The following is a 13,935-nucleotide window of genomic DNA, read 5'->3' as shown; positions in this document are numbered from 1 at the left end:
TTGATTTGCAGTGATGACTTGACAGATTCTGTTGTCAGTCACTTCAAGCTCTGGTTGCACTACATCAGCTCTTCCCAAATACGGATTGATTACTGAAGGAGAGAAGGTCACACACTTGCCACGCACATAGACCTTTCTGAATTCTCTGGACTTCCCATCTGCATATTCCTCAGACACATTGACAATGAACTCCTTCACCAAGGTCTCATAGCACTTTGGTAGTTGGGTCACAGTTCTCATTAGCCCTGCTTCTTTAATAAGGTCCATAATCTCCTTACACTCTAAGGCATTATGAGCCAGTTCCCTCTCCAAGGCCAGCCTCTTGTGATATACATACTTCCACCTGTTCACACTAGAGGCAAAATGAAATGACACATTGTCAATAGGTACCTCGGGGACACTAGCAGCCAGCTTGCTAGTGGTTGGCTTCTTCTTAGAGAGAGATGTTGTGACATCATATGGGACATCTGAATCTGACTCCACCACAACAGCCTTGATCTTCATTTTCTTGGGCACCTCTTTGCTCCAAGGTTTTGTTGGTCCATGTCCTTTCCTTTTGAGGGGACTCTCTGTCACCTTTTGCTTGGGAGAAGTTGTCACATCAACCTCCCTAGTTGGGGACCTCTCCACCACAGTCTTTCTCTCCCTCTTAGTCCTAACCCTTTTTGCTATGCTAGGGACAACTGAGGTCAACAGTTCATTATCAGAGAACTCTTCCAGATTCACTGTGTTAGCATTAGGGTTGTCACTGACATCTTGAGTGACACGGACCTTCTCACCTCCCACATTGTCTAAGGGTTTTTCAATCCTTGAACCCTCATGAGCATCAGGTTGCTCAGCATCGTCAGAAACATTCTTTCTTAAGACGATTGCGTTTTCTTGACATGCAACTCTATCAGGTATGATAGTGTTCAAGGGAACGGAAACCCCAGGAACATTCTGATCGCCAGATAGTATCTTCGTGACAATAGATGCAATGGCATTATGCACATACCTCGAGCCTTCCCTGGTTGGTTCTTCAAGAGCGATTGCTGAGGAGAATCCGGAGACCATTTCTTTCGGTCTTCTTGCATGAGAAGAAGTTGCAGCATTAGCAGCAGAGTCCTCCCGGTTAGGGTTGCACGACTCAGTGCTGGGGGAATCGGACAGGGTCGTGTAGGAGGTGGAATCGGATTGGTCTGCCATGCTGAATATCTCGAAGGAGAGTTGAATAGTTTCTTTGGGAGAGGGTTTGCAAGACTGGAAGTTGAAGCGATGGAATAGGGAACGCTTGTTGCACGAGTAATGTCTATTAATTTTTGACCACTCAGAATGCACTCTTAATTGTTTAATAAGTTGACTTACTAAACAGTAGCTAACTAACATAATTAGTTGCTACAACTTCTCAGAAGAACACATTCCCTCTTTGCCCCCACCATTGTCAAACTGAGTAACATCCAATGTCATGACATTCTGAGTGACATTGTACTCAGTCTGCATTAGTTTCATCTGTTTATCCCTTGCTACTGCACCATTTGTATGATGACCAATAGGTGACAATGACTCACAGCTTTCAATCAGACATTTTCCACAGTCTGTTTTCTTATCCACAGGCAGATTAGGGATTCCTCTAATTGCTCCCTTGGATATGATCTTCTTCATTCCTTTTAAATGAAGTTGCCCAGTTCTTCCATGTCCCAGCTTCACTTCCAGCTCTCCCTTGGCTAAGGGGCACTTGGAGGAGTAGAGTGAGTCTTTAGATTTCCATAGATAACAGTTATCTTTGGATCTGGCTCATCTCATTACTTCCTGATTGCATCCATTCAACACCACACATCCTCCCCTAGTGTATTTCACATTGAATCCTTGGTCACATAGCTGGCTTATGCTGATGAGATTAGTAGTTAGTCCTCTTACTAACAACACATTACTCAGTTTTGGAACTCCAGGACAATCCAGCTTACCAACACCCTTGACTTCTCCTTTAGCACCATCACCAAATGTCACATACTTGGTGGCATGGGGTTGTAGATCCACCAATAAGTTGCTCATCCCAGTCATATGTCTTGAGCAGCCACTATCAAGGTACCAGTCTTGTCTGGTAGGTGCCCTTGGAGATGTGTGAGCTAATTTAGCAACACATTGTTGATTCTCAAGGGAGGGATTAAGCTTAGATGCCTGCTGCTTAGGTCTGACTTGAGGTGTCTGATTTTCAACCCATGTTTGTTTCTTAATGGGGGCATTAAGCTTAGACGCCTTCTGCTTAGGTCTGACTTGGGTAGTCTGGTTGGGATAACCATGCAGCCTGTAGCAGAAGGGTTTTATGTGACCAAATCTACCACAGTAATGACATCTCCATCTCTGAAATTTCTTCTTCTGATGGTTACTCATTCTGGTTTTCTGATGTTGAGACATCGGTTGTGACTTCTGCTTGAATTTCTGAACTTCAGCCTTAGATCTTTTGAGTTCAGATGGAGATTTCTTAGCAAAACCTAAACCAGACATGATTCCTGACTTCTGTCCTACCTTTAGAATCTCTTCCAAGGTGTCAGTTCCTTTGTTCAACATTCTGATGGATTTGGTCATTTGTTCTAGCTTAGCCGTCAACAAAGAAATCTCACCATTCAGACCATCTATGACTTTCAGCTGCTTTTGTTTCTCAGCTTCCAGCTCTTTGATGCGTTTCTTCTGCTTTTCTCCTTGGATACATACTTCTGCACTTTTAACACATAACTCTTTATATGATGCAGCAAGTTCATCCAAGGTAAGCTCATCTCCGCTTGAGTTATCCTCTGAGGCACAGACACTGGTCAGAGCAGTGACATGTTTAGCAGATTCTCCTTCAGATTCACTCTCAGAGTCTTCTTCAGACCAGGTGGCAGCTAGCCCTTTCTTTTGCATCTTGAGGAAGGTAGGGCATTCAGCTTTAATATGACCATAACCTTCACATCCATGGCACTGGATTCCCTTGCCATGAGTGACCTTTTCTTCATATTTTGACTTTCTACTGATGTCATATGAAGAGTTCTTGACATTAGGTCTACCCTGTTGATCAACCTTCTTTATGAACTTGTTGAACTGTCTTCCAAGCATGGCTATGGCTTCAGAAATGCTTTCATTTCCCCCAAAGTTTCCTTCTTCTGAATTCTCTTCAGTATTTGATACAAAAGCTATGCTTTTGTTCTTCTTTTCAACATTCTCACACAAGCCCATTTCAAAGGTTTGGAGAGAACCAATGAGCTCATCCACCTTCATGTTGCAGATATCTTGAGCTTCTTCTATTGCAGTGACCTTCATGGCAAATCTCTTAGGTAATGACCTGAGAATCTTTCTTACAAGTTTCTCTTCAGCCATTTTCTCACCTAAGCCACCAGAGGTGTTTGCAATCTCAAGAATATTCATGTGAAAGTCATGAATAGTCTCATCCTCTTTCATCCTCAGATTTTCAAACTTGGTGGTCAGCATCTGAAGTTTGGACATCTTCACCTTGGAGGTACCTTCATGAGTTATCTTGAGGGTATCCCAAATTTCCTTAGCCAGCTCACAATGGTGCACCAGTCTGAAGATGTTCTTACTGATTCCATTGAACAATGCATTCAAGGCCTTAGAATTTCCAAGGGCTAATGCCTCTTGCTCCTTGTCCCACTCTTCTTCAGGAATCTTCACACTGCCTCCATCTTCACCTGTCTTCGTTGGATGTTCCCATCCTTTGTTGACAGCTCTCCAGACTTTGCTATCTAGAGACCTTAAGAAGGCTATCATACGAGGCTTCCAGTCATCATAGTTAGAACCATCCAGCATGGGTGGTCTATTTGAGAGTCCTATATCCTCGTCCATGGTACTAGAAAGTAACTTCCCTAGATCTCACCCAGAAATTAACAGGCAGGGTGCCTGCTCTGATGCCAATTGAAATTCTAGTTATCAGACTTTCGATGTCACACGGGTTGTTATGACATCCAATTCTGCACAGACAAGAATTATGCAGAACTTAAAAGTAAGTGCAGTAAATAACACAAGTAATTGTTTACCCAGTTCAGTCCAACATGACCTACGTCTGGGGGCTACCAAGCCAGGGAGGAAATCCACTATTAGTAGTATTAATTCAGAACTTAAACCAACTGTTTAACCCTATCACTTAATACCTACCCAATGCAATTTCAATCTTACACTAAGATCAGAGTTCCTACTCACTCCCCCTCAATCACCGCAGTGATTACTACCTTTAATCAATATTAAAGATAATTATGAAGTCACACTTCAAACAACTCTTGATTGTGCTTAACAGCTTTAATCAAGATACACAGCACTCACGCTTAAAAGCTTAGAGTGACACAACACTTACAACTCAATGAACACCCTATACCAATGCAATCATCTATGTGATAATAGCCTGGCTTACAAGATATGTCTAATACAAGACTCACAAAAAATACAGCAGTGAAGTATGATGAACACACTAAATCTTCACGCCTCAAAATGCCCAGTTCTGAATGAAGGATTGCCATCCTTTTATATTGCAGCACTTGGGCCTTGTCCTTGTATTCTCCTGAATTTAAGGTCACGCGAGTTCCCCTAAATTCCACATTTAGGTTACTAACAAATAGGCTATTTGTTAGGTTCATTAAATGTAGCTTGGTTGTTGGTTTCCTGGATTTTCTCTCAGCTGTTGAATCCCTGAAGAATAGCCTGAGAAAAATGCTGAAACAGAAAAACTAAACAACCTACAATATAGCATATGCTGTCAGGAATGAATGTCACAACATTCAGTTTGACATCCAAATCAAGGACCATATGCTAAGTCTGTTTTTCCTGAAAACAGACTGTACAAATTTGCTGAACTGTACAGGACCAATCTGTCCATACCTCAGTATCAACGTACATTAATAAATGTCAAGACATCCAATTTGAAATTTACATAATTAGCCTTATGTCAGGTCTGTTATCCTCCTGAAGAACAAACTGAGATACATACTGAAGTGTAGCAGAAAACCACTCTGCCTATTGTTCAGTATATGCTGTCAATGATGAATGTCATAGCATCCAGTTTGACATTCAGACAGTAGGCCTTATGCCAGGTCTGGTATTTCCTTGATAACCAGACTGAAAATAAATACTGAGTTCTAACAGAACACCAATTGTTCTATTCCTCAGTATCTGCTGACAGGGATGAATGTCATAACATCCAGTTTGACATTCAATAAATTCTGTATTAGCTAATCCTGCAGTACACTACTCAGAATGTCATGACATCAACCAAGACATCAGAGTACAGCTAGATATTCTAACTTACAATGCAGTCAAACAAACATCTCCACAACATGTCATGACATCAGTCACGACATTAGAATCCAGCTAGTGTTTTACCATACAATGCAGCCAATTAAACATCTACACAAACGGGAAGTTTTCTTGCATCCAAAGCCAAAATGATGATGGAATAAGAATCCCTTAAATATTAATGCTTGAATGATCTTGAGGATGAATTGATGATTTGATGAAATGGCATGGAAATAAACACATGAACCACTCTTGAATCAATGAACCATAACCTGCATCTTCCTTGATCAAAATGACCATTGTTTTGTCTTGAATTGAGGCATGATCACCTACATAAAGAAGGGAACAAACAAGTACCATCTTGTATGATACTTTGGTTAGTTGATAAGTAAAACAAAATTGAAAAACCCTAATGTTAAGATTGAAATCAAGAATGTGGCCATGCTTGTGAATTCAATGATCAGATGAAATAGTCATGCTAATGTTATGATAATGCATGATATGATTCCATGTATGCAATGAAACAAAGCTAAAGGTAAGAAAGGGAGGTTAAATTTAGGGGTATGACAGTTTCCCCTATTTAATCATCTTAAACTTGAAGGTGCAAATTGTGTTAGCTTTTTGGGTATTCAAGATAAAAGAGGATTAAATACAAAAATGTCCGAAAATTTTCCCGTTGAAAAGGAGTTTTGTTGAAAGGTATAATAGATCAACTTGCTGGTTTAATTTGCTCGGGAGTGACTTAAATATTCCGCTGGGGAGATAGATCACCTGTAAAGAGAAATGCTTGACATGCATGATATGTGCAATGTATGATTATTTGTTTATGATCCGTATGCAATGTGAATTATTGGGTAGCAAGGTGAGTCATTTCTGGTGAAAGGTAGATTTTGACTCGTCGGTATCCACGCCAGAGAAACTGCTAGGAAAATCTTATTAACTATTATTGGGAAAATCCAACCGGCTGAGGACCTCCATCTGACTCTGATTGGGGAAAAAATGCTTGATCCATCGAGCAGTCTGGTATTCGTGCAGCAAGTGCTTACTATAGACTACCGGTCGCCCACTGAGGAGCTTTTTAATAATCTAAGCAATGCATATAGTGTTTATTTGGATTTATATTTTATTACTCTCAATGTTTTATAACAGTATGCAATCAAGATTGGCAGTTATTTTGCAAACAAAATGTGGGAAAACAAAAAGCAGATACTGAATAACGACTGAATTTTATTGATTATGAAATTTTTGTACATTTGAGGGATGTGTACAAGGATGCAAAAATCCTTAAATAGGAGTTTGCCAAAAATTGAAAAACAAGGTAAATAACAATGGGAAATTTGTTTGATTTTCCATTGATTATACCATTGGTTGTTATCCACTCTAGCACTGGACTCCAACACTTTGCTTCGGTTTGACGATGATTGGACTGATCTGATACCGTCTGAGACCAAGATGTTGGTAATATAGATTTAAGAGATACAATCAAATGCCTTTATCCCTAACTTTTGCGTGGAATTTTTATTCTTTTGTCAACCAGGGTACCCATTTTTGCCTAAGTCGCCCTTTCGGTTTTCAACTTTGTGGGTTTGCATATTTTTTTGTTTTATCCCTAACTTTTACATGGAAATTTCTTTTTCGGGGTCCATCAGAATAGCCATTTTTTCCTAGATTGGTTCTAAGCAAATGCCAATCTAGCGGATTTTGTATTCATCATTTTTTAGGCATAATATTTTTTTATTGTATCTGAGTCCACCGACATCGGAAAGTAATCCCCATCCATGGCGATGAGAATGGGAGCCCCTCCTGAGAAGGCCTTTTTGACAACAAATGGTCCTTCATAGTTGGGAGTCCACTTGCCTCGAGGATCCGAATGAATATGAGAGTATCTCTTGAGCACGAGTTCACATGCTTGGTACATGTGAGGGAGAACCTTCTTATCAAAAGCTATTTTGAGGCGTCTTTAGTATAGTTGACCATGGCAGATGGTTGTCAAATGCTTCTCTTCAATGAGATTAAGCTGATCATATATGAATTTCACCCATTCCGCTTCATCAAGATCTGCTTCCACGATGACTCTTAGAGAGGGAATTTGGACTTCAATAGGAAAAGCAACCTCCGTTCCATATACTAGTGAATAAGGAGTTTCCCTAGTAGAAGTGTGCAATAAAGTTCTATAGCCATGCAAAGCGAAAGAAAGCATCTTGTGTCAATCCTTATACGTCTTGACCATCTTCTATACAATTCTCTTGATGTTCTTGTTAGTTGCTTCGATGGTACCATTCATCTTGGGTAAGTATGATAAAGAGTTGTGATGCTCGATCTTTAATTCTTGGCACAACTCACTCATCATTTTGTTCTTGAGGTTACCGATATTGTCACTAATAATCTTGTTAGGAACACCATAGCGATAGATTATTTCTTTCTTTATGAATTAGGTAAGCACTTGTCTAGTGACATTCACATAGGAAGCAGACTCAACCCACTTTGTGAAGTAGTCAATGGTAACCAGGATGAAACGATGACCATTAGAAGATTTCGGTTCAATCATACCAATCATGTCAATACCCCACATAGAGAAGGGTCAAGGAGAAGTAAAAACATAGAGGAACATGGATCTTGTCACCAAATATCTGGCATTTGTGACATCTCTTGACAAAGTTGTGATAGTGAACCTCCATGGTTGTCCAATAATGACTAACCCAAAGGATATTCTTGGCCATGGAGGGGCTCTTAGCATGTACACCTTCACAACCCTCATGGATGGACCTTATAGTCGTGCTTGCTTTGTGTCTATTCATGCATCTGAGAAACACAGAATCATAATTCCTCTTGTACAACACATCCTCATTCAGGAAGAACTTAGCAGAACATTTTCTCAAAGACTTCTTATCAGTGATGGATGCTTTCTCTGGATATTCTTCTATTTCCAAATATCTCTTAATGTCATGGAACCAAGGCTTATCGTCAGATTCAGCCTCCATTGCTAGACAGCGGGCTAGTTCACCCAAGTGGTCAATGTGAATGGTAGGTGCTTCATTCTTTGACTTGACTTTAAACATTGATGCCAGAGTAGCTAGAGCATTGGCTAAATGATTTTCTTCCCTTGGGATATAATGAAAAGTTATTTCACCAAAATAGGGAATCAGTTTCACCACGTGTTCTCTGTATGGAATTAACTTCTTATCCCGAGTTTCCCAGTCTCCTCGAACTTAACTGATCACTAAACCAGAGTCTCCATACACTTCAAGAATATTGATTCTCAAGTCAATAGTTATTTCAATGTCATAAATGCATTCCTCGTATTCTACCATGTTGTTGGTGCAGTCAAAGCATAATCTAGCGGTGAATGGAATGTGAAAACTAGTCGGAGATGTGATCATTGCTCCTACCCCATGACCTTTTGCATTAGAGGCACTGTCGAACACGATCGTCCACCGCGATCCTGGTTTAGGTCCTTTAGCAGGGCCTGGGATATTTCAATCTTGAATGAACATGATGTCCTCATCAGGAAAGTCAAACTTCATCGGCTGGTAACCCTCTACAAGTTAATAGGCAAGGTAGTCAGACAAGACACTCCCCTTGGTAGCTTTATGTGTTACATATTAGATGTCATACTCGATTAATAGCATTTGCCATTGGGAAATCCTTACACTAACAACGGACTTCTCAAAAATATACTTTATTGGATCCATCTTGGATATCAACAAAGTTTTATGGCAAATCATATATTGTCTTAGGCGTCGAGCTGCCCAAGCTAAAGCATAACAAGTCTTCTCCAACAGTAAGTATCTGATCTTACATTCGGTGAACTTCTTGCTCAAATAATATTTTGCATTCTCTTTTCGGCCCATGCCATCATGTTGACCCAATACACAACCATTGGTTCATCTAACACGGTAAGAAAAATGATTAGTGGCCTACCAGGAACAAGTGGTTTCAAGATCAATGGTTCTTGCAAGTATTGTCTTATTTTGTCAAATTCCTCTTGACAATCATTGTTCCACATGATTTCTTGATTCTTTCTTAGCAGTTTGAAAATCGGTTAATAGGTAGCTGTGAAATGAGAGATGATCCTTGAAATGTAATTAAGTCGTCCAAGGAAGCCTCATACTTCTTTTTCTATTTTGGGAGATAACATGTCTTAAATTTCTCTAACTTTATAAGGATCAAACGCAATAACCTTCTGCCTCATAATGAACCCCAACAGTTTGCTGGATCGGACCTCAAAGGTGCACTTTGCAGGATTCAACCTTAGCTTGAATTTCCGGAGTTTGGAAAATAGCTTTCTCAAATGGTCTAAGTGGTCGTCTTCAGTCTTGGATTTGGCAATCATATCGTCTACATAAAATTAAATATCTTTATGGATCATGTCGTGAATGAGAGTCATCATAGTGCACTTATATGTTGCCCATGCATTCGTGATCAGTCATCGTTTATGCTATGTATTTTGTCACTTACTCGGCGAAAATCCGGGTAACTTGTATTACTTTGTCTTAATTAGTGTCTGTTGAGTCTATTTATTTCATCAATAATTAATTTTATTGTTTCATCATTTCTAGTGTCATTTCTATTTTTTTTGTCGCATTTTACTCTTTGGGTATGTATCTTTTCTGCGTTTCAGGTTCAAGCAGGTACTCAAGCACGATCAAATGTATAAACCATGGAGAAACGAACAAAATCAGAAAGAGGTTTTCATGATCCAGTAAGCCTGCTACGGCCACCCGTAGCACCTGCTACGGCCATCCGTAACACCTACTACGGGTCATAGCAGGAGGCCCTGAATGCACATAAGATAACAATTTAAATAGATACCTACTACAGCCACCCGTAGCACCGGCTACGGACCGTAGTAGGGGGGGGGGTCTGGCACATAAGAAAATATTCACAAAAATAGTGGCCTGCTACGGCCACCCGTAGCACCTGCTACGGCCTGTAGCAGAGGGCCTGGGACATGATCGTTAAAACAGTGGCCTGCTACAACCACTCGTAGGACCGATTACGGGTCGTAACTTACATGCGTGAAAAGGTCCAATTTTGACTTTTCTGTTGTGATTCCTAAGTGAGGGGAATTTTGGTCAATTGTGAGGCGGATGTGATGGACTTGTGTGGATCTGTTTGAGGAGAGAGAAGACTTTGCTATTAAAAAGGGAGTTTTCAGACAAGAAAAGGGGAACTTTTGAGAGAGCAAGAGTTCATACGATTCAGAATTAGAGAAATCAAGGTTTTGGGAGGAACGATATCTTTCATGAGCATAAGCAATTGAAGATCAAAGTTCATCTGAATACTTGTAATGTCTCCATTTTATATTTTGATTTGCTTGAATATTATGAGTAGTTAACCCCCTGATCACACTGAATCACACCGTGTTTTTGACTCGGATTTCACATGTTTATTAGGACTTTATTATCATTTTGTTTGTATTATGCTCTCTTTTATGTTGTTTTCAGATATCTATCTCTTTCGGACCCTTTTAGAAGAAACGAAGCAAAAAGACCTAAAATTAGGGTTTTTCGGCGAATATTGTACACATGGAGTTGCACATGGCAGCCGCTATAGGAGAAGCCATGACTCATCAGCCCTCAACCTGGAGGTAACCGCCACGTTCCCATGATCTTTCCCATTTCCACACATGGCGGGCGCCATGAAGGGATGGCGGGCACCACCTTTGCAAATCACGTTCCCACTAAGGAGAAGTTGGAGGGCACCATGGTCTTTGCAAGCTGCTGAAATCCTCTATAAATAGTTCGTTCCATTTCATTTTCAAATCATCCAACTTAGTTTACAACACTAAGTCTATATTTATCATTTGTAAAAGCAGTAATCCGTCACATCGGGGGGTTATCGCACCTTAGTGAGATTGAGTTGGGTTACTTCGAGTTGTTGTCGTCTTTAGCTTCAGAGTCGGAGGTTTATTTTCCTTGTACTAGATTTAAAGCCTCCGTTTGGAGCAGGTTCTTATTTATCGCTTTTATTTAATTTTTGTCTCACTTTATTTTATTTATTTACTTGTCTACGCTTTACTTTATTTATTTTATTGTCTCGCTTTACTTTATTTACTTTCTGTCTACGCTTTATTTTTATTTACTTTCTGTCTAAGCTTTACTTTATTTACTTTCTGTCTACGCTTTATTTTTATTTACTTTCTGTCTACGCTTTACTTTAGTTTACGCGTTTTACTCGTTCTTTACGCCTTACATTCTAAAACAAACTTTTTATCATGATCAATACCGTTGTGTTTGTTTGTGTTACCATGTCTGGCTAAATCTTTTAAAGGTTAGAATGTAAGGATCGCGGTTAAAGAGATGTTTCACATATTGAATCTGTAGAAATACTTAAAGGCTGTTTTGATTTTTAACTTGAGTTTTTTGAAACAAACTTGGTTAGTTTTAACTATTCAAGGAGTGCGAAAGCACCCTGGCTTAGTTAACTAGGAATTTTTATCACTTTAAGGAAAAACTATTTTTGAAACTGTTTTCGGACACGTTGATAGATTTAAAAGAAGGAAACTTCTTGGGTAAACTTTCCAAATCAAAATCACTTTTCAACTAAGTTTACGAGTCTTATTTATTAAAAATAAGTCTACTACTTTAGCGTTCTGCGCATCTTTTATAAGTGACAATAAAAGGCCTTAATTTAAGGGTAAACTCGGTTCTGAATACGCGAAAGCGACAGTTCCTGTTAAATGGATTCTTTTCAAGAGTAGAAAATATTGCCTCATAAGTAGTTCTATTTAGACAATCGAAACATCACTTAACTGACGTGATATACATTCAAACCTATCTTTATCTGCACTACATTTATTATTTACCGTTATTTTGCAACCCCAATATCTCTTTTGTACCGTCTTAGATAAACATTGTAACGACAATAATCGATAGATTGACGATTTGGTCTCTGTGGGATCGATATTCTTTTATATTACTTTGACGCGATTCGTGCACTTGCGAATTCCACCGATCAAGTTTTTGGCGCCGTTGCCGGGGACCAGCTTCGTCAAATTTCGTACCCTGTTGTTACACCGTCTAGACTAAGGCATTATTAGCCGGTAAATGCGAAGAACCCGTAGTACCGAAAATTTAGTAGATCCTTTAGCAGAACCCGAACGTTACACTCGTACACGCCTCTTACTCATCAGAATTAAGAAAGCTTTGGTCGAGAATCGCGACCGGAGACCTCTTAAGGAATTTTCCCAACCCTCTGACGAGGAACCTAGTTCGAGTATAGTAAACCCCCTTATTCCTGCTAACAATTTCGAACTAAAACCGTATTTGTTGCAATTAGTGCAACAGAACCAATTCACAGGTCTCGCTACTGAAAACCCAAATCAACATTTAAAAGTTTTTATCCAACTGGCCGACACTTTTAAATCCAACGGCGCTTCACCCGATGCGATCCGTTTGAGATTATTTCCTTTCTGCCTCAAGGATAGAGCACGTTCATGGTTAGATTCACTTCCAGCTAACTCAATAACTACCTGGGAAGACCTTAGGAGAGTATTCCTTGCTAGATATTTTCCCCCTAGTAAGACTGTTGTTCTTCGAAACCAAATTACTAGATTTACTCAAAACCAAGGAGAATCGCTTTTTGAAGCTTGGGAGAGATATAAAGAGCTATTAAGAGTCTGCCCACACCATGGCCTAGAACAATGGCTGATCGTTCATACCTTATACAATGGACTCCATTATAACACCAAGATGAGCATCGACGCTACTGCAGGTGGCGCGCTGATGAACAAACCTTATCCTGAAGCTTGTGACCTAATCGAGGATATGGCCCAAAACCATTACAAATGGGGAACTGAATGAGCATCAATAGAGAAAAATGAGACCCAAGGTGGAATACATGAGATAAGCTCTCTGGACATGATGCAGGCGAAAATGGACACTTTAGCCCTTAGGATCGAACATATGTCTACAAACACTAACACCGCAATGGTAGTCCACACAGAGTGCGAACTTTGTGGATCTAAAGGACACGAATCGGCGGAGTGTAACCTTTTGAATGACCTGAACACCGACCAAGTGAATTACGCCCAAGGTAACCCATTTTCAAACACTTACAACCTTGCTTTCAGATACTTTCAGATGATCATTGCCCACACCTTCCTAGGGAAGAGTGACCCTGATACGCATGTGAGTGTTGAAGACATTTTCTTCATGTACTGTACCACTCAGTCACGCCCAGTAGATTGCGGAGCTTTCCTGATCGAGAGTCTATATCTTAATGCTCGCTCCGATGCGAGCCCTATACACGTTGGAAGCACGGTGACTCATATAGCCTCAGCCCTGGGACTTGATAGAAGACTATCTCACCTGACGTCTTACTGCAGCTACACCTTGATGGATATTGACTTCTGTCTGGACCGTGGCCTCATGAGGAGATCTTCTTTCCAACCGGATCAATACAGGCTCTTGATCGAGGGTGAGACTATTCACTACTTCACTCTATCGGACCCTCAGGTAACTTGTGTTATTGATCAGGCCAACTGGGCCTACGCCATAGAAGGGCAGGGAGAGACAGTAGACAAGCCAAAAATCGAACCTATCAGAATCAAAGTTCGCACCAACAATCCAAATCTCCAGAGTCCGAGCATGCAGTCTGAACTAGTTAAGCTTCGCATGGAGATAGCCCAGCTTCGCCAGGAGCTTGCTGACGTTGCTTTGCAGGTCGAAGTATCAG

At 40.2% G+C, this 13,935-nt stretch overlaps 1 non-coding gene across 1 annotated transcript; it reads right to left on the bottom strand.

The window, feature by feature from the left end:
• Positions 1-12,788: 12,788 nt before the first annotated feature.
• LOC127132941 (small nucleolar RNA R71) lies at positions 12,789-12,895 on the bottom strand. Its single transcript, XR_007806944.1, has one exon. It is a non-coding gene; the product is annotated as a small nucleolar RNA R71 (small nucleolar RNA).
• Positions 12,896-13,935: the final 1,040 nt, after the last annotated feature.

Source organism: Lathyrus oleraceus, chromosome 3, assembly GCF_024323335.1.
Source record: "Lathyrus oleraceus cultivar Zhongwan6 chromosome 3, CAAS_Psat_ZW6_1.0, whole genome shotgun sequence".
NCBI lineage: Eukaryota > Viridiplantae > Streptophyta > Magnoliopsida > Fabales > Fabaceae > Lathyrus > Lathyrus oleraceus.
This window is presented reverse-complemented; position numbering and strand designations above follow the sequence as displayed.